Source organism: Ochotona curzoniae, unplaced genomic scaffold, assembly GCF_017591425.1.
Source record: "Ochotona curzoniae isolate NIBS_2020 unplaced genomic scaffold, NIBS_Ocur_1.0 scaffold_1852, whole genome shotgun sequence".
Classification (NCBI taxonomy): Eukaryota; Metazoa; Chordata; class Mammalia; order Lagomorpha; family Ochotonidae; genus Ochotona; species Ochotona curzoniae.
Window position 1 is genome coordinate 54,304,581 of NW_024467087.1, and position 21,504 is coordinate 54,326,084.

At 37.0% G+C, this 21,504-nt stretch overlaps 1 pseudogene; it reads left to right on the plus strand.

Moving 5' to 3' along the window:
- LOC121169141 overlaps positions 1-21,504 on the plus strand; it is a 53,530-nt pseudogene that overhangs the window by 29,333 nt on the left and 2,693 nt on the right.

Here is a 21,504-nt window from a genome sequence, read left to right on the forward strand (position 1 = left end):
TATGTGTGTCTTTCTCTGCTTCTCTGTATGAAACTTTGCCTCTCAAATACAACTAAAAAATAAAACTTTAAAAAGTAAAAATTAAAGAAGTCTGAAGTGGGCATTTGGCATAGTGCTTAAGATGATGTTCTAGATGCTGCTGGGGTTACCACATACCATATCAGAGTAGCTGGATTCAAGTTTTGGCTCTACTCCTAATTCCTGCTTTCTGCTAACACACACCCTGGGAGGCAAAAGGCAATATTTCGGTCTGCTGAGTCCCTGTCACCCATGTAGGAGATTTACTTCTACCTCCGAGCTTTAGCCTCGCCTCGCCCTGGTTGCTGTGGTCATTTGGAAAATGTACCACCATGTGGAAAGTTTCCCTCTTCTTTTCCCTATTTCTCCCTGTCCTTTTCCCTCTCACCACTTTGTTTTCAAATAGATAAATCCTAAAAAAATGAAAAGGCATACAATAACCATAGGTCACTTGGTATATCTATTTAATTCCTTTGGGGGCCCTTTGCATCTCCAAACTTTCATTTATATCTATATAGGCTCCTAATTTCTCTGTAAAATACAACCAAAAAAAATTCTTGTTTTTACAGATTGAAGATTTGGGCCCAGCGCCATGGTCTAGCAGCTAAAGTCCTCTCTTTGCATGCGCCAGGATCCCATTTGGGCACCGGTTCTAATCCTGGCAGCTCCACATCCTATCCAGCTCCCTGCCTGTGGCCCGGGAAAGCAGTCGAGGACAGCCCAAAGCCTTGGGATCCTGCACCCGCATGGGAGACCTTAAAGAAGTTCCTGGCTCCGGGCTCCGGATCGGTGCAGCACCAGCCATTATGCTCACTTGGGGAGTGAATCATCGGACGGAAGATCTTCCTCTGTATTTCTCTTCCTCTCTGTATATCTGACTTTGTAATAAAAATAAATAAATGTTAAAAAAAATAAAGATTGAAGATTTATTTAGCAGTTTTACCAAGCTTACCAAAGCACATGTGTTTTATAACCGTAAATGGTTATACAGCTCTTTTAAAGTTTCATAATATATTTCATTTTAACCTCTACAACCCAGCCCACATTTTTCAATGTTTTGTTACATGTATGCTTACATAAGATATACATGTAAGCAATAATTTCACAGTATCCCATTGAAATGTATACTTTAAATGTGTCAGTTGAAATGAAGTAAGATTTTTAAATATTTAAATAATTCAGTTGTTAAAAATTTTGTTCAGCATTGTACACTAACAGAGCTTATTTATTCACATGAGAAGCCTATAAATAGAAGTTGGAGGAAGGAATGGAGAAATTGAAGTCATCAGCCTACTATAGTTGTTTAACCCCTGATCTTTATAAATTTCTCTTACAAGTAAACAACCCAGAGTGATCTGTCAAGATTTCAGACAAACTGTTTAAGAATAATCAAAAACAAAAGAAAACATTTTCACCTGTTTCTGAAACATAATTGAGTCATGAATTTTTATCCTTCTTAGCAAAAGGCATCATCTATTTTTTTCAGAGATACTATATTCAGCAAATGGACTACGATTCGACATCACTGTCTGCAATTTTGCATATCGATATAATATTGTATGTAGTAGCTTTGTTCATTTATGTTAGTGACTGCGAGCCTACTATGTGGCAAATATCAAATTAGACAGTGAAGATATGACAGTGAAACCACGATTCTTCGCCTCAAGTTCACAGCCTAATGAGGAAGGAAAATAAGGATATGTTTGACTGAAACACATCATAGTGAGCACTATAATGGGTAATGTGACAATTTCCTTGGCACATCCTGATACCAAACTATTCCTCACTCCCTTGATTAGAAAGATAGCTGTTTAGAGGCAAAATGCAAATAAGCTCAGCAGTGAGGAAGCAACATGGAACAGGAAGAATTCAGATAGAAAGGAGCTGCCTTCAGCCTGGCATATTACTGTGAGGGAAAATAATCTCTTCATCAGAATAAGCCCACAGTCTGAAACAAGCAAGGAAGTTTAAGTCCAATGAAAAGACACTATCCTAGGAATCGAGCCATCAAGCCTTGAAAAAAGCTGATGTCCAGCCATACAGTGTGGCAGACATCACAGACAGGAAAAAAAAAAAGACTGAGCAATAAGATTGGTAGAGGAGAGAGAGATGAGATGAGAGCTAGGGAGAGGAAGAGGACTGTAAAGGGACTACATTGGTGAAATAAACTGATTTTAGACTCTCTAAAATAAATAGATTACTCAACACCTCATCAGTTAGCAACACTTACTAGTTGTCTGCTATTACCTCCTGTCTCCTCATTTTTTTCAAGAATGTAAGAGAATTCGTGCCCTTTTATGGGACTGCTAGCCCTGTCGATAAGTAATATGTGGGAGAACCGATTCTCAGATTACTCTCTTAAGTATACAATCATGATTACTAAAGAAACAGAAATTGATTTACTCTAATGTCTACTATGCATAGTTAGTATTTGTTACATTGTGGCTTCTCTCATTCAGAATATTTAACAATTGAGTTATATAATATTAGCATTGGTAGAATTCTAGATATTCCAGCAGTGGAAGAAATTCTGAGTGCTGTGGGCTTCGTGTATGTAGCTCACCAACTTTCAATAAAAAACTCAATTCAAAAATTCTTACATGAGCCAACACTATTGATGGGAATTTGCAACTTAGAAAATATTTTCCATGATGAATTAAAACTGGGACCTGTTACATCTACCCTAGTGATTCAAGTTCTCCTTTAGGAAGCTAAAGTCATTACTTTTACTCTGAGATGAACTCATGACTTGTTCATTTTTTTTTCATTTCCAAAGATTATTCTTAGATGAAGTACTATCATTAACTACACAAAGCTCAATTTACCAATCTATATAATGAGAATAATCCTGGGGGGCAGTACTATGGCATTGTGGTGTAGCAGGTAAAGCTAACTCCTTTGACATAGACACCCCATATGACCACTGGTGCAAGTCTCAGGTGCTGTACTTCTGATCCAGCTCCCTGCTAATGTACCTGGGAAAGCAGTGAAGGATGACCCAATTGTGTGGGCCCCCAGTTGAGAAACCCAGAAGAAGCTCCTTGGATCGTGGCTTCAGAAAGGCACAGCTATGGCCATTGCAGGCCATTTAGAGAGTGAACCTACAGGTGGAAGATCGATCTCTCTCTCTCTCTCTCTCTCTCTCTCTCTGCCTTTCCAATAAATACATCTTCAAAATAAAAATATCACAAGGATTGCATAAACATGATTAACTAGTAGCTAATAACCCTTTAAAATTATGAATCCATTGGAAGAACATAAATATAGTATTATATGTGGTTAATCTGTATGCTGGTTCTGGACAACAAAGCTTCCAATGAGATTAGGTTATAAAAGTAAATCAAATATGTAGTTTGGAAAATCTTCATATTCTTTTTCCCAATATTGGTTCTCAACTCATCACTGATCATTACATTCCTTCACTCTTCTAAAGAATTCCACAAAATTTCCCTCTTATGCTTAATTCAACATTCTCATGATCCAATTTTGTTATCATCGTATCAAAGTAAATGACTCCGAGATGCTTGCCAAAATTCCTCAAAAACTATCAACCATCCTTAGGCAATAATATATTTTTCAAGTTTTAAACACAAGATGAAGATTCGGATGCACAGGCCCATAAAGAATATATTTTGGACCCGGCACGATGGCTTAGTAGCTAAATCTTCACTTTGCACACTCCAGGAACACATATGGGAGCCAGTACACATTCCAGCTGATCCACTTCCCATCCAGCTTCCTGCTCGTGTCCTGGGAAAACAGTATAGGATGATCCAAAGCCTTGGAACCCTGACACCTTGTGGGAGACGCAGAAGCTTCTGGCTCCTGGATTCAGATCAGCTTAGCTCGGGCCCTTGGGCATTGGGGAGTGAATCAGTGGATGGAAGATCTTTCTCTCTGTCTCTCCTTCTCTGCATAAATCTAATCTGTCTTTCCAATAAAAATTAAATCTTTTTAAAATTTTTTAAAAAGAAGAATAATTTGTAGGTGCCAATGCGATGGCTCAACTGGCTAATTCTCCTACTTGTAAGCACTGGCATGTCATTTGGGTTCTGGTTCGTGTCCCAGTTGCTCTACTTCCCATTCAGCTCCCCGCTTATGACCTTGGAAAGCAGTGGAGGACACCCCAAAGCTTTTAGGATCCTGCACCCTCATGGGAGACCTGAAAGAAACTCCTGCCCCCTGTTATCAGATAGGCTCAACTCTGACCATTGCGGCCATTCTGGGAGTAAACCAGTAAGTGGAAGATCTCTCTTTCTCTCTCTCTTTCTCTTTCTCTTTCTCTTTCTGTAAATCTTCCACTGATTTCCTAGAAGCATTAGCAGGGAGCTGGATTGGAAGTACAGCAATCAGGACAGGAATATGTGCCACACGGGATGGGAGGCCTGAGGGTGATGCATCTCTCTTTCTCTTTCTCTTTCTGTAAATCTTCCACTGATTTCCTAGAAGCATTAGCAGGGAGCTGGATTGGAAGTACAGCAATCAGGACAGGAATATGTGCCACACGGGATGGGAGGCCTGAGGGTGATGCCTTTACCCAGATGCCAGGGTGCCAGGTCCAGGATGAAGCCTCACTGTGATTTTTATTTGCATTTCCCTGATGGCTAGTGGCCCTGAGCATTTTTTCATTCATCTGTTGGCCATTTGTATTTTATTCTTAGCAAAACACCTCTGCATTTCCTTTGCCCATTTGCTAACAGGGTTGTTTGTTTGCTGTTGTTGACTTCTGTGGCTCTTCATCCTGAATACTAATAATCCTCTATTCCATGCATAGGTGGCAAATATTTTCTCCCACTCTGTCAGTTGCCTGTTCACTTGTTGAGTTTCCTTTGTTGTATGGAAGCTTTACTAGCAACTTCCTAAAGCAGGTCCTATGAAAAGAAGGTGAAATTACTAAATGGGTCCTAAATATTCCCAAGTTATCTTCTACCTGCTAATGGGTACTTAAAACTGCATTCCATCTCCTTATGTTAGGTGATTTACTGCATGCCAGACATTGTGCTAGAAATACAAAGACAAATGAGATCTAGTCTTTCACTCAGTATTTCATGGGAATCACCAATACACTACAAAGACAGGACAAAAAGTGTTATGATAGAGATAAACAGAGATAGCCCACATTATCAGAAATTTTAAAGCTGACAGTCATAAGTCATACATGCAAACCATTTTGATAGCATGCAAAATGATAACTAACCAAAACACATCAGAAAAAAAACCTTAAAAATAAGTAATTAACTCCAATTCTGAGGGATGGAAAAATAGCAAAAATGTATTTGGAGCCAGGGAAGGTGAAATTAATATAACTTAACCTCCATCAAAAATCTGTTTTCCCTGTACAAGAGACTTAGAGTGATGGGATTCCATATAAGATAGAAAAAAGGGAAAAAAAATTTAAAGAGGTACTTAAGGGCCCAGTGCGGTAGCCTAGCGGCTGAGGTCCTCCCCTTGCACTTGTCAGGATCCCATATGGGCACCAGTTCTAACCCTGGTGGTCTCGCTTCCCATCCAATTCCCTGCCTGTGGCCTAGGAAAGCTGTCAAGGATGGTCCAAAGTCTTGGAACCCTGCATCCACATGGGAGAGCCAGAAGAAGCTCCAATCTCTTGTATTCGGATTGGCACAGCTCCGGCCATTGCCACCACTTGGGGAGTAAATCAACGACGGAAGGTCTTCTTTGTCTCTCCTCCTCTTTGTATATATGACTTTGCAATAAAATAAATCTTTAAAAAAGAGGTAATGAATAAATTTTTATTCTAAGTTTCTAAATGCTTGCTATATGAACTTGGGTCGATATATCGCATCTATTAAAGTAGAAAATTTGATTGAAAATACATAAAGGCCTTTCTGTAGCCAAGATACTGCAACTGTGTCTCCACTCAAGGCTTGCAGACAGTATAATGTAGAAGAATTAGATAGTACTCTGAGATCAAATGTTGGAAATGAATGGATCCTCTAAACAGTTAATGGCTCTCAAATGCTGAAAACTTCAATTTATAGTTTTCAGTAATTAGAACTGCAGAGAATCCTTTACAAGTCAAAGAGGGTCTTGAAATCACTGTTTCCTAAGTGAATTAAGGTATCATATAGTCGGCTGCAGCATCTTTCAAGATAAGTAAACTGAAGCCTTTTTTTCTTACCCCCATTCAACTAAAAGTATATAATCTTGTCCTAAAATAGCTACCCACAGTAGATGTAACCATCTCTAAAATTCTATAGTTTGAATATTATTCCTTTGATGTACTCTTTGCAGTTTGCTTACAAATTGAAACATCCAAATACCATAACAAAGTAGTAATTACCTCAAAATGTGGGAATTCACACTGATGTGCAATTACACCTAATGAAAATGACTTTTCACAAGTGCCACTTAACATTCTCATAAAAACTCTACCCAATTTTTGACCAAAATAAGAATAGCTAGTTTTTTTTTTTAAAGATTTATTTTTATTATTTTTTCATTGGAAAGGCGGATATACAGAGAGGAGAGACAGAGAGGAAGATCTTCCATCCGATGATTCACTCCCCAAGTGAGCACAACGGGCCGATACTATGCTGATCCGAAGCCAGGAGACTGTTCCGGGTCTCCCACGCGGGTGCAGGGTCCCAGAGCTTTGGGCCGTCCTCGACTGCTTTCCCAGGCCACAGGCAGGGAGCTGGAAGGGAAGCGGGGCTGCCGGGGTTAGAACCGGCGCCCATATGGGATCCCGGGCGTGCAAGGCGAGGACCTTTAACCACTTGCGCCACCGCGCCGGGCCCAAGAATAGCTAGTTTTAAAGAGCTCTGGTAATAGATATGATTTCCTATTTAAGAACCCACAGTAAATCAACCGCAAGCCTATTGAAACTAATGAAAAGTCAATGAAAAGCTTACTACCCGCTAAATATGGAAAAATTAACTTCCTTCAAACATACTATAAACAACTTGAAAATTGAATGAATACATGGAGAATGTCTTTATCAATATTTATAAATGACTGCTGTAAAAGAACATCATTGTGTCCAGCAGATGAATTCACCACCTGCAATACCTGCATATGAGTGCTGCTTCCAGTACTGGCAGCTGAACTATCCAAGCCAGCTCCATGATAATGTGCCTGAGAATGCATGGAAAATGACTAGAGTATGTGGGCCGCTGCCGCCTTTGTGGAACACTAAAATGGATTTCTAGCTCGAGGCTTCAGTTTAGCTGAATGGCCCAAGTGATAGGATCCCTTTCATTCAAAGGCAACACCCAGATGCAACTCCTGATTCCTGGCTTCAGCCTGGCTCAACCTGGCAACTGTAGCTACTCAGGGAGTGAGCAGGCAGGTGGAAGATTTCTAACTCTGCTTTTCTTTTCTTTTTAAATATTTATTTTATTTTTATTGGAAAGGCAGATAGATACACAGAGAGGAGAGACAGAGAGGAAGATCTTCCGTCCAATGATTCACTCCCCAAGTTAGCGCAACAGCCAGTGCTATGCCGATCTGAAGCCAGGAGCCTCTTCCGGGTCTCCCACGCGGGTGTAGGTTCCCAAAGCTTTGGGCCGTCCTCGACTGCTTTCCCAGGCCACAGGCAGGGAGCTGGAAGGGAAGCGGGGCTGCTGGGATTAGAACTGGCGCCCATATGGGATCCCGGGGCGTGCAAGGCGAGGACCTTAACCACTGCGCCACCGTGCCGGGCCCTAACTCTGGTTTTCTAATAAATAAGTAAAACCTTAAATAAATTTAAAAATTTTTGAAAGATCCGTATCAGAAAATTTCAAATTTTTAAAAAGGAACATAAAAAATTTTCTAAATAAATGAAAATATACAGAATGTATTTTGATGGCAAAACTTATTATAGTGGTATCAGTTCTCAACAAAGTCATTTATAATTTTGATGAAAGTTTTATTAAAATCAGAAATATATATTTTGGAGAGGATACAGATTAACAAAATTATTCCAGAGTTATTCTAGAACTTAAAGCAAAGACTACCCAGAAAGTATAAAAATGACGTAAGACTTGTATATGGCAAATTTAAACCCACAGCAACCTGTAACAGAAAAAATGCAGTTGGAGGCTGGCATTGTGGCACAGTGGGATGCCTACCTCGCATCTGAGTGCCAGTTCCAGTCCAGGCTACTCTACTTCCAGTCCAGCTCTCTATTGATTTGCCTAGGAGATGGTTTAAATGCCTCTCTGCACCAACAAAAGAGACGCTGAGAACACTCCTGGCTCCTGGCTTCTGTCTGGCACAGTTCCAGCGACCATTCAGTGAGTGTACCAGGAGATGGAAAATCTCACTGTCTGTCTCTCCTTCTCTGCAACACTGTCATTAAAATAAATAAAGCAAATCTTAAAAATAACCTTCAAAAATAAAATATTTTTTAGAAGATTGTGGTAAAGACAGAAGAGAACATATAAAGCCAAGGAGGAAAAGCAAAGCCAGGACGTTCAAAAGGGAAATTGGAACACTAGAAAAGACCCTGCAGAATAGAGATATCATTAGGTTTTCTTTTTAAAGATTTATTTATTTATTTAAAAGAAGGAGCAACAGAGAGAGAGAGGGAGAAACGGAAAAATCTTTTATTTTCTGGTTCATGTCTCCCAAAGGTCCCAACACCCAGACCTAGGCCAAGTTGGAGCCTAGATCTTGAACCATCTTCCACTTAGACCATCCTCCACTGTTTTCCCATGTACATTATCAGGGAATTGGATCAGAAGCAGAGTCAGGACTTGCAGTGACACTCTGATATGCCCACATTACAAACAATGGCTTAACCCATTGTGCCATAAAACTAGTATCACATTTTACATATATATAAGTAAATATATATATTTATTTTATATTTATAAATATATATATAATATACACATATATACATATATATATTCAGAAATGACCTGAGAAGAGCCTGATCTTTCACTGTTGGATGCTCTGTAGGCTCAATATGACTAGGAAGTGAAGTCTTACCCACAGTCATAAATTTATATACACCCAACGCAGAATATTATCCAAGCATGAAAAGGAAACCCTGACAATCTCAACACGGATGGCCCTAGAGGACACTATACTAAATGAAATAAGCCAAGCAGAGAAGCACAAACACTGAATAATGTTATTTATGTGTGGAAGCTCAAAAGGCGTAACTCATAGAGTGAAATGATGGTTATCAGGTGCTCAGGGCTAGGTGAAATGGAGGGTTGTTGGTCAGAGTACAAATTTTCAGCTATAAGATGAAAGAGTTCAGCATGAGTGGTGAAGAATGTGATCATTAATTTGATTATTTTCATCATTACACTATACATGAATATTAAATCACTTTAAATATGCAAAATCTCAATTTTTAAAAATTTTAAGAAAAAAATCTCACGTACATGTGAAATCCGAAAATATTTTTCACTTCAACAAAATTGAACAAACATTTTGCCTGACTGAAAGGGAAAAAAAATAATGCAAATACCTAATACCAGAAGTAAAAGTGGGACATTACACTGGCCTTATAGAAATAGGACGAATTACAAATAATACTATGAAGAATGGGATGCTAACAATTGGATAGCGTGGGTTAAATAAACAAATTCCTAAAAACACTCAAATTACCAAACCCAACTCAAGGAGAAAATTTTAAATTATAAACAGACCTATAACAAATAAAGAGATTGAATTAGTAAGTTTTTCAAAACTCCCAACAAATAAAAGCTCAGAACTAATTGGCTTCATAGGTTAATTCTAACATTTAAAGAATTATCATCAAATTTTCTAAAATTCTTTCAAAAATAGAACAATCAGTTCCTGACTTATTCTGAGAGGCCAGCACGGCCTTTATATCCAAACCAGATAAAAACATTTTTAGAATTACATATCCATATTCCTTGGAAAAATGTCAGAGGCTTTGAAACATTCATAGGGAAATAAGATTAAATTTATTTTGATACCAGGTTTATTTAAACCACGCATAATTTTTTTCATGAACTTTTTGAAGGTCTCTTGTAGATGTAAATATCATCAATGAAATGTGAATAAACAAAGTTCAGTAGCAAATGAAGAGTTACATATCATATTCTAGTAGAATTTATCTAAGGAGCATTCAACACATGAAAGTCAAGCAATGTAATACACCATGTAAGTAGAAAGAAAAAAGTGAAACACTCAGTGATGCAGAAAATTAGAAATTAAGCAGTACTTCCACATCATAGCAAAAAAGCATTTATTAAAAACCTATGGACATGATTGTACTTACTGGAAGACCAAAAGATCTCCCTCCCAAAATCAGGAACAGAAGAAAGATGCTTGCTTTCACTACTGCTTTTCAGTATCATGCTGTAGGTTTAAGCCAGAATGGTTAGGCTAGAGAAAGAAATAACAAGCACTCAAACTGGAAGCAAGCAAAAATATCCTGATTTGCAATTAGAATTCCAAAGAATCAACAAAAATGTTTTAAAGTCAATAAACAAAATTCCTCAAAGAAATAAAATATATGATCAAAACACAAAATTTTACTGTTTCCTTATACAAATAGTGACTAATAGTATTAATGACAAATTGAGGAAACAATTCATTTGTAATAGCATAAAAAGTTACAAATAAGTTTAATCAAGGTATTAAGATACTTCTATATTTCTAACACATTATTGAAGAAAGTGAAAAAGCAAAATAAAATAATTTCATGTGCCTATAGATAATGTCCAAAGCAAAGTATAAATTCAATGAAGTTTTATCAAGTTTTGAATGATCATTTTTGCATAAATCAGAAAATTGAGTCCTCAAATTCATACGGATTGAAAGATGCCTTGAATAGTCCAAGCAGTAGCGAAAGCAGACATTATTTTAATAGGTAGAGGTAATCATACTAATACTAGGCAAAGATCATATATGACAATCCCACAGCTAACATCATATCCAATGGTGACAAAAAAGGTCAGGAGAAAGAAAAGGCTATCCATTCTCAATACTTCTTTTAAAAAAAAAATATTTATTTTATTTTTATTGCAAAGTCAGATATACAGAGAGGAGGAGAGACAGAGAGGAAGATCTTCCATTCGATTATTCATTCCCCAAGCAACCACAATGGCCAGAGCTGAACCAATCCAAAGCCAGGAGCCAGGAGCCTCCTCTGGCTCTCCCACACAGGTGCTAGTCTCAAAGGCTTTGGGCCATCCTTGACTGCTTTCCCAGGCCACAAGCAAGGAGCTGGATGGAAAGCAGGGCCACCAGGACTAGAACCGGTACCCATATCGGATCCCAGAGCATTCAAGACAAGTACCCTAGCTGCTAGGCTACCATATTGGACCCTCTCAACACTTCTATACAACAAAATACTGTAGTTACTAGGAAGAAAAATTACTCAACAAACAAAGACATTCAAACTAGAAAGAAGTTAATATGCCTCTGTTTATGGGTTGCATGATTTTACATATGAAGAAATAATGAATATTTCATAAAGGAACTCTCAAAACTGGTAAATATATTCAGTAAAGTTGTAGAATTAAACATAAAACAAAAAGCAGCTGTATTTCTATGCACTAACAATAAACTCTCCTAGAAAAGAATCAAGAAAACTTCCCATTTTCAGTAGCCTGAAAATAAAAGAAAAAGAAACACTTTGAAATAGATTTAACAAAGCAGATGAAAAACCTAAATGGGAAATTGTAACACTGATACAAGAAACTGAAGAAGACACAATTAAATGGAAAGATATATCATGTCCATGGATAGGAATTAATATGATTAAAATGTTCACAATACCAACAACAATTTTCGAAGAAACATTACAATACAATCTTAAAGTTCCTAAGGAGATACAAAATACTGAACAACCAAAACAATCTTGTGAAAGAGAAAAGCTAGAAACACAACAATCCCTGATTTCAAGTTGTATTGCAAAACTATAATAGTCAAAACAATATACAAAGCATATATGGCAAACAATTCTTTGGCAAGGGTACCAAGAGAACACAATAGGAGAAAGAAGGCATTTTTAGTAAATGGTGCTAAGGTAGCTAAACATTCACATGCAAAAAAATTAAATTGAACTCTATTTTCACACCATGTGCAAAAATTACACAAAATAGTTTAAAGACTAAAATGTAACCTTTGAAATCTTAACACTCCTAGAAGAAAATGGGAAAAGATACATTTTTATTAGTCTTAGCATCAAATTTTTGGATATGACACCAGAGGCACACATAATAAAATAAAAATAAACAAATTGGACTACAATGACCTAAAACTTTCTACATAAGAGATGAAATAATCTATCAAATGGAAAACACAAGCTAATGAATGGGAGAGAATATTTGCAAGCCATTACATAATTATTCCACAGAAGTCCTTAGCAAAAAAAAAAAAAAAAAGAAGAATAACTTAATTAAAACCTTTCCAAAGGATCTAGATTAACATTCTTTTCAGAGAAGAAAAGACATACAAATTGCCTACAGGTTTATGAAAAGATATATATGGTATTACTCGTCATCAGAGTAGTGCAAGTCAAAACTGCAATGAGATTCTTCCTCACTGTATTTCAAATAGCTCTTATTAAAAATACAAGAGATAAGCATTGGTGAGATTGTAAACAACAAGAAGCCTGTATCAAGAATACACATCGTACAGTTTTTAAAGAAAACAGTATGGAAAATCCTAAAATTATTAAAATCAAAACTACATGCAATTCAATAATCTCACTTCTGGGGACTTACCAAAAGCAAATAAAACCTGTATTGCAAAGTAATATTTTCATTACAGCACTATTATTAATCTCAAAAATATGAAAACAATCTAAACACCTGTTAACATACAAATCCCCAAAGGGAAAAAAATGATGGGCCAGAGGGAATAGAGACAGAGAAAGAGAGACATTGATTATTTTTTAAAATTCCGTTCACAACAATATAGATGAATGAACCTGAGGACATAATGGCAATGCAAAGGAAGACAAATACTATATGATCTTACTTATATGTGGAGTTTAAAACAGTGGAATTCATTGGGGCAAGAATCAACTGTTTTCACACAGTGGGGCATGGATGAAATGGGGAGATGACAGTAAAAGGGTACAAACTTTCAATTCTAAGATGAACAAGTTTTAGGGATGTAACATAGCATGTTTGTGATGACTACATGGTAATCATTACACAGCATACATTTATATCAAATCATTACATTGCCTTGAATATGTAGAATTTTTATTAATTGGATATTTAAATGTTTAATTTAAAAAGAAAATGGCAAAAGTTCTGAATATACATTTCAACATAGAGGATACACAGAAGGCAAAAAAGCACAACAGATGCTAAACCTCATTAGTCATTAGGAAATCACAATTTTTAAAGACTTATTTTTATATCTATTGAAAGGTAGATTTTACAAAAAGAGAAAGGGGATCTGTCTGCTGGTATATTGTCCAAATGGCTGCAAGGTCAGAGTTAAGCCTATCCAAAACTGGCAGCCAGGAGCTTCTTTTTGGTTTCCCACATGGATGCAGGGGCTCAAGGGCTTGAGCCATCGTACATTGGTTCCCCAGGAGGAAGGATCTGGAGCAGAAGTGGAGCAGCCAGAACACGAACTGCCACCCATATAGGATACCAATGCTGCAGATGAAAAATTAGCTTGCCGCACCACTTTACCAGCACCTGAAAACAAATTTAAATGATAGGAGCAGGCATTTGGCCCCGCATCAATACACTGGTTATGGCATTCACATCTTATATCAAAGAAGCTGGATTTGAATCTTGGCTAAATTCCTGATCCCAGCATCTTACATGCCATGCACACTTTGGGAGGCAGCAGGTGATGGCTCAAGTGGTTGGGATTCCTCTGCACATGAGAGACCTACATTGAATTCCCAGCTCCTAGCTTCAGTCTAGCCTAGTGCCAGCCATTGTAGGTCTTGAGGGAGTGACCCAGCTGATGGGAGCTGTCGGTCTCTCTTTTGCTCTCTCTGTTTCTGAATCTGTCATCTCTTTACCTCTCAAATAAACAAAAATTTTAAAAGGATGAAAGAAACCATTAAATAGTAGTAAAGTGTTATCACATATCATAGTGATAACATAAAAATAGTGACAACGGATACTGATGACAATGCAAAGAATCATAGTTGGTGATAAATAAAATGACATGACCACTCAGGCCAGTACAGCGGCAATTTCTTACTAAACCCAGCATTCAGTTTTCACACAACCAAATGCACTTTGAGACATTTATCCCAGAAAAATACCCACCTTTGTTCATGAGAACAAAACATTGAGACCACAAAAATGTCCCTCAATAGCTGGCTTTTAAGGGGCACCTCAAAAATATTCAGAAACAAAATATTAATCTGTTTATAAATGAAACAACTTGGATTAAGTTCCAAGAAACTATGCTGAATGCATAAAAGGAAAATCCCAAAAGATTATATACTATCTTATTTCATTTATATAGCATTCTTGAAATTAAAAAGTAGCAGAAATGAAGAAGTGATTACTGATTTCCTGGGTTCAATGGTTGCCTGAGGCCTAAAAGGGATGTGGCTTTAAACAGACAGCATAAATTTGTGAGTGATGGTAATCTTCTGTACTTGACTATATCAATGCCAATATCCTGGTAGTCATATTATACTTTAGTTTTTCAAGATGTTATCATTGGAGAAAATGTGGTAAATGTTACATAGCATAGGCCTGTATTATTTCATACAATTGTATGTAAACCTACAATTACCTCATTGTAAAATCTTAATTTAATTTTTTATAAAAAATAAACCTTAAGAGAGATAATGTTTACTGATATGAAAAGAGAAATCATAGCACAGTCAAATAAAATAACAGGTCACAAAGCAATATACATAAAGTAATCCTATTGTGAATTAATATGACAAAGCATATATATGTAAACAAAAATGCATAAAGAGTTATATGTTTAGATGTTAAGAATGGATTAATTCACTGTGGTGAGATCAGGATGATTTTTATTAACAACATTATTACTTAGTAATATTTTATTATCTCACAGAACCAAAGTACTCTGTTCAGAAAAAAAAATTTAAAGACCATGACTTGAGTTCTAAGCTAATCACTATAATAGAGAGTTATTCTCAGTGACATGTGTAGTATTGTGGCTTTTCATTTAATGGGATGTATAGTAACTCTGTAATAGAGACTATCATATCCAGATGTGAGGACACAATGTAGTATACATCTCACTTCCAGACAAAGATAGACTTACAATCAAACTGTTTATTATATCTTGACAATAGGATGATGGACTCTCTGCCATTGTCCATGCCTGCAATGATGGACATATAACTATTTATGAAAAACTATGCTTAGTAATAACAGGGGAATCCAATGAAGGTGTAGGGAATTGGGGAAGGGATAAGGGAAATTCCAGGGCCTTTGGAACTGTATCATAAAATAATAATAATAATAAGTAAGATTAAAAATGAAATAAAATAAAATAGACAGTTATGGGCAGGAACCTAGCACATTTGCATTTTTAACATAGCACTGATTATTCTAATAAAGGCAATTCATATCCAATAAAAAAAAAGAGTAAGTAAGCAACTATACTTTTAACTTTATATTACTGGACATTTCCTTTTAAAGGAAACTGCTTACAAAATAGCCTCCTCTCATTTACTATTTGGTTTTGAATTTAAGGCCAGCAAATGATTAATAACTAGATATGATCTTTTCAATATTTCATATGCAGTAGCACATAAAAAATTACACTTTAAAGGAATATGTATACTACAGGTTCTAGGAACATTAGCTATAACAAACATATAAATAGCAATACTAGAAAAATGATACGGTATTAACTTCCTAAGAAAAATAAATTACAGAAAATAAAATTAATGACTATGTGTTTTGTTGGTCTGGAAAATAGGCTTCCAAATTTTAAAAATTAGAAATTAAGAAGCTTCTTATAGCAAAAGAAACATTCAACAGAATGAAGAGACAACAAAACACAACAAAATATTTCCAATTGTACATCTGATAAAGAATTAATATGCAGATTACATAAATATAAAAAGAATCAAAAATGCAAAAATAGCAAAACAATCCAGTTAAGAACTGGACAAAGATAGTACCCAACTAAATATACATTAGAAGGTGGCACATGTCAGCCTGTGTCTTGGATCCCTGCCAATCATGTGGGAGACCAGGATGGAGTCCCCAGCTCCTGGTTTCAGCCTAATCTGACCCTGGCTGCTGTGACCATTTGGAAAGAAAACCATTAGAAGAAAGACCTCTCTTGCCTCTCCCTCCCATTCAGTCTCTCTCTTTCCCTGTCTCTCTGCCATTCGAATAAACACATGAATAACTCTTTTATACAATGAAAAAGAAATGTCCAAAGCATCATAAAGGACAATTTTTGATACAAAAAATAGGAACAGCTAATAAACAAGAAAACATATTCAGTATCACCAGGCATCAAGAAATGCAAATGAAAACTACAAATATCATCTTGGGAAATATACATGAAAACCACATTGAGGCTCCATTTAACTCCAATGAGATTAGCCTTCATTCAGAATTCTACTAACAACACCTACTGGCGTGGAGGTTGGAAGGAAGGTACATGCCCTTGCTGTTGATGTGAGTGTAGGTTAGAGTACGGAGAGGGCTAAGAGAACTGAAAATTGACTTACCATATGACCCAACTATTCCACTTCTGGAAATGATTCCTGCATATGAGAAAGGGATCTGTAATCCTATATTTACAGCAGCATAATCTGCCATAGCAAAGACATGGAAGCAACCATATGCCTGTCAAAGGAGGAGTGGATAACAAAACTGTGGTATATCTATTCCATGGAATACTACTCAGCCATAAAAAAAGAATGAAATCCTACCATTTGCAACCAAGTGGTCCCAACTTAAGACCATTATGCTCAGTGAAACGAGTCAATTCCAAATGGACAAATATCATATGGTCTCTCTGAAATAAGGCAACTGTCATCCAAAATACGAGATCAATAGCCCTTGCAATACTGTTTGTGTTACATTTCAGGGGTTTCAATATTTTTGTTTTTAATTTCACTTCTTCAAAAAGTTTCTTTTCTCTTAAATTTTTCACTAACTCATAGGTATCATTTTCTTCAAGAAGGTTCTTGATTTTATTTTTTCATTTCTTTAGCAAAACATTAGTCATTCAGTAACATATTGGTTAACTTAATGGCAGTGTAAATTTCTATTTTTCTTCCTATTGATGGTTTTGTTCTAAGACTTTCCATTTATGGGGATGTATAACAACTGGGTAATAGAGACTATCATATCCAGATGTGAAGATGCCATTCAGTATCCATCTCCACTTACAAATCAAAGATGGATTCCTAATGAAACTGCTAAACATATCATGAAAATGGATGCTGTCATTTTTTCCAGGAAACTTTTGTGTTTCCTTTTTGACACCCATGTGTTGGTTACTCAGTGGTGCATTTTTTCATGGTGCTGTAATTTGTTGTTGATGTTGTTGTTGTTCTAACTCATACCAGTTCTGGACCTTGTTTCATGGCTTCTCAATTACGGAAATGTATATAGTAATGGAGTACTTGGGTCCACCATATCCAAGTGGGGGTATAATGCAACATTCATTCCTGCTTCTAGATGAAAAACAGATTCCCAAAGAAACTGTTGGAAATGTCTAGACGATGGGATGCTGGACTGTCTGACATTGTCTGTACCAGCAATGTTGGGGTACACTTAAATAAGAGACTGTTGGAATTGTGATTCCTTATGAAGGACTACACCATTGTAGTAAAAGGGGGAAAATCTGTCAGGGGGTGGGAGTTTGGTGGGGAATCTCAGTCTATATGAAATTGTACCACATAGGGCCCAGCGGCGTGGCCTAGCGGCTAAAGGTCCTCGCCTTGAACGTGCCGAGATTCCATATGGGTGCCAGTTCTAATCCCGGCAGCTCCACTTCCCATCCAGCTCCCTGCCTGTGGCCTGGGAAAGCAGCCGAGGATGGCCCAATGCTTTGGGACCCTGCACCCGTGTGGGACACCCAGAAGTTCCTGCATCCTGGCTTTGGATCGGCATAGCACTGGCCGTTGCACTTACTTGGGGAGTGAATCATCAGACGGAAGATCTTCCTCTCTGTCTCTCCTCCTCTCTGTATATCTGACTTTCCAATAAATAAATAAATCTTTTTTTAAAAAAAGAAAATTTTTTAAGAAAAGAAATTTTAAAAAGAAATTGTACCACATAATTCAAAAATTCTAAATTATATATGTAATATATAATTTGTATATATATTTATATATAATTCTAAATTTTATATATATATATATAAAAGAAAATGGATGTTGGACTCTGCCATTGTCCATACCTACAATGTCAGGAACCACTTATATAGCATAATGATGGACTTATGATTGATTACAAAGGATTATATTATTGCAATAATATAGGGGAGATCAGTTGGGGAAAAGAGGACTGGGGAGGGGGTAAGGTTAACAAATATTGATGAGGATGTGGAGAAAAGAGAGCATTTCACATCATTGATAGTGATGTGCATAATCACAGTCAGTCCAGAGACAGTATAGATAGTCCTCAAAAACCTACAAATGAATCTACCAGATAATTCTGCTATTCTACTTCTGGGGACATATCTAAAAGAAATGAAGCTATTATATAAGCTTATTTAAAAAAAAACTTACTTGTTTTTAATTGGAAAGGCAGATTTACAGAGAGAAAGATATTCAGTCCACTGGTTCCCAAGTGTCCACAAAGGCCAGAGCTGAACGGGTCCATAGCCAGGAGCCAGGAGCCTCTTTTAGGTCTCCCACACAGGTGCAGAGTTCCAAGGCTCTGGGCCATCTTCGACTGCTTTCCCAGGCCACAAGCAGGGAGCTGGATGGGAAGCAGGGCTGCTGGGGCACGAACCAGAGCCCATTTGGGATCCCACTGTGTTCAAGCCAAAGATTAAGACACTGAGCCATCGCTCAAAGCCTAGCATATAAGATTTAGTATTTATTTCAGCGCTATTCATAATAGCAAAAATTTGGCATCAATCTAGATGCACATCAGTGAGCTAATAATGGATGAAAAGGACATGCATATACATATATAAATGCACATAATGAAATAAAAATAATGAAATTTTGATATTGACTACAAAATTGATAGAAGTGAATATCGCTGTGCACAACGATACAAACCAGTCATAGAAAGACGAATTCAACATGTTTTCTCTCCTATATGGAATTTATACAGTGTATATGTGTGTGTGTATCTGTGTGTACTCTAAAATTTTGTGGATGCCATGTTATATAGTATGAAATATCTCTACTGAACATTGCCCCTTGCACAATAATATATCTTTCTTTCCTCATTTTGTCATGAATTCCATATTAGGTAATATTATTATATCCATTTTTATTTTAAAATGTCATGCATGTGCATATATAATATATAACATATATTTTATATATATATATAATGTTTACATTTAAAACAATCATGGCCAAATATCAAAAACTGCTTAAAATTATTACTAGGGCCAGTGTTAAGCCACCACCTGTAACACAGGCACAAAATATCTGAGGACTGATTTGAGCTCTAGTTGTTCTGCTTCTGATCCAACTCCCTGCTAATGCATCTGGGAAGAAAGATGATCTAAGTACTTTGGGCCCTGCCACCCATGTGAGAGACAAAGGCAGAATTCCAAGCTTCCAGCCTCACCCTGGCCCAGTTCCAGCCATTGTAGTCATTTGGGAGTAAATCAGTGGACAGAGAATCTCTTTCTCTGTGTGTCTCTAATACACCACCTTTCAAAAAATTAAAACAAATCTTTTTGAAAAATGAATGTGTATAATTGAAGCTGGCATCATGACATAATAGGCTAGTATTCTGCCTTAGACACTGCATCCTATACAGGCAGTGGTTGGTGTCCCATCTATTCCAATTAAGATTCAACATCCTGCTTATGGCCTGAAAAGCAGTGGAAGATGGCTCGATTCTTGGGCACCTGCACCCACATGAAAGACCTGGAAGAAACTCCTGGTTCCTGGTTTCAAATCAGCTCAGTTCCAGCACTATGACCACTTGGGGAGTCAACCAGCAGATGGAAAACTTTTTTCTCTGCCTCCTTCTCTCCATAAATCTAATCTACTTTTCCAATGAAAATAAATACATCTTTTTAAAAATAAAAGAAATTAAGAAGGGTTTGTTTCATTTCTTCCCTCATTTTCTTCACAGCTAACTTTAGTGTGCTGACAAATTTAGAATTACTGACACACATTTGGTAGACAGGTCATGTCCCATCCCATTTCTATCCTTTTTTTTTTTTAAAGACCACTGGCTGTTTCCCTTGAACATATGAGTTTAATTGGACCCTAAGATCATGCAAAAGTCTGAAAAGAGGTCACAGTTCTGTAACATGGAGCACTTACTTGTTTCAAATGCTATCAGCACTTCCTATTTCAAATAGGAAGGAAGTGAAAAATTGGCAGTTGCAAATTCAACATGAGAAATATCAGAAGACATTTTAATTGCAGGCACAAAAAGACACTGTTAGAGCTACTACTTGCAGTTGCCATGATGACAATTTTGGTTTTTACTTGTTGAAACTGTAACCTGGAAATTTCCAGCCTGATAGCCTGGAAATTGAAGTTACCAGATCCACAGTGTGTTTCCCTAGGAAATATAATGAGAATTTGCATGATTTCTATGGTACAAGAAAGAAAGTCCAATATTCTCTAATAAGAGCAGCCCGTAATCAAAGTTAAACAGCTAACAACACAATTTTCAAGATGCTTCTACATACTTAAATCCAGCTCCTGTGTTCAGATGTGAAGCTGTTGTGAGTAGCACAAAATATACCTTCACTAACCCTATGAAAATGTACTGTATTCCCCCACCTTTTTCCCTGTTTCTACTATCTTCTGTAAAAGAAATATTCACCCAAACAGTAACTAAATATCGAGCCTCCTGCCCCCCCAATCACACAGACACACAATTTCCCACCCAATTCAGATGAGAAATATATAGTTAGGCACAACTTAATGGAAGCAAACTAACAAATCCATAAACTAACAGAATGAACTTGGGATGGATCCACAAATATATACCTCAAATCAGAAAAGATGAAACTGATCAAGCCATTATATTTCTAGGTACTAGCTTAGCTCCGTGAACCAAATACCATCTTCGGGCCCAGTGCGGTGGCGCAGTGTCACAGTGGTTAAGGTCCTCGCCTTGCACGCCCTGGGATACCATATGGGCATCAGCTCTAACCCCAGCAGCTCTACTTCCCATCCAGCTCCCTGCTTTTGGCCTGGGAAAGCAGTGGAGGACAGCCCAAAGCTTTGGGACCCTGCACCCGCGCGGGAGACCCAGAAGAGGCTCCTGGCTTCAGATTGGCATAGCATGGCCGTTGCGCTCACTTGGGGAGTGAATCATTGGACAGAAGATCTTCCTTTTCTGTCTCTCCTCTTTGTATATCCGCCTTTCCAGTAAAAAAAAAAAAAGAAAAGAAAAGAAAAGAAAAAGAAAAAGAAAAAGAAAAAGAAAAAGAAAAAGAAAATACCATCGTCTG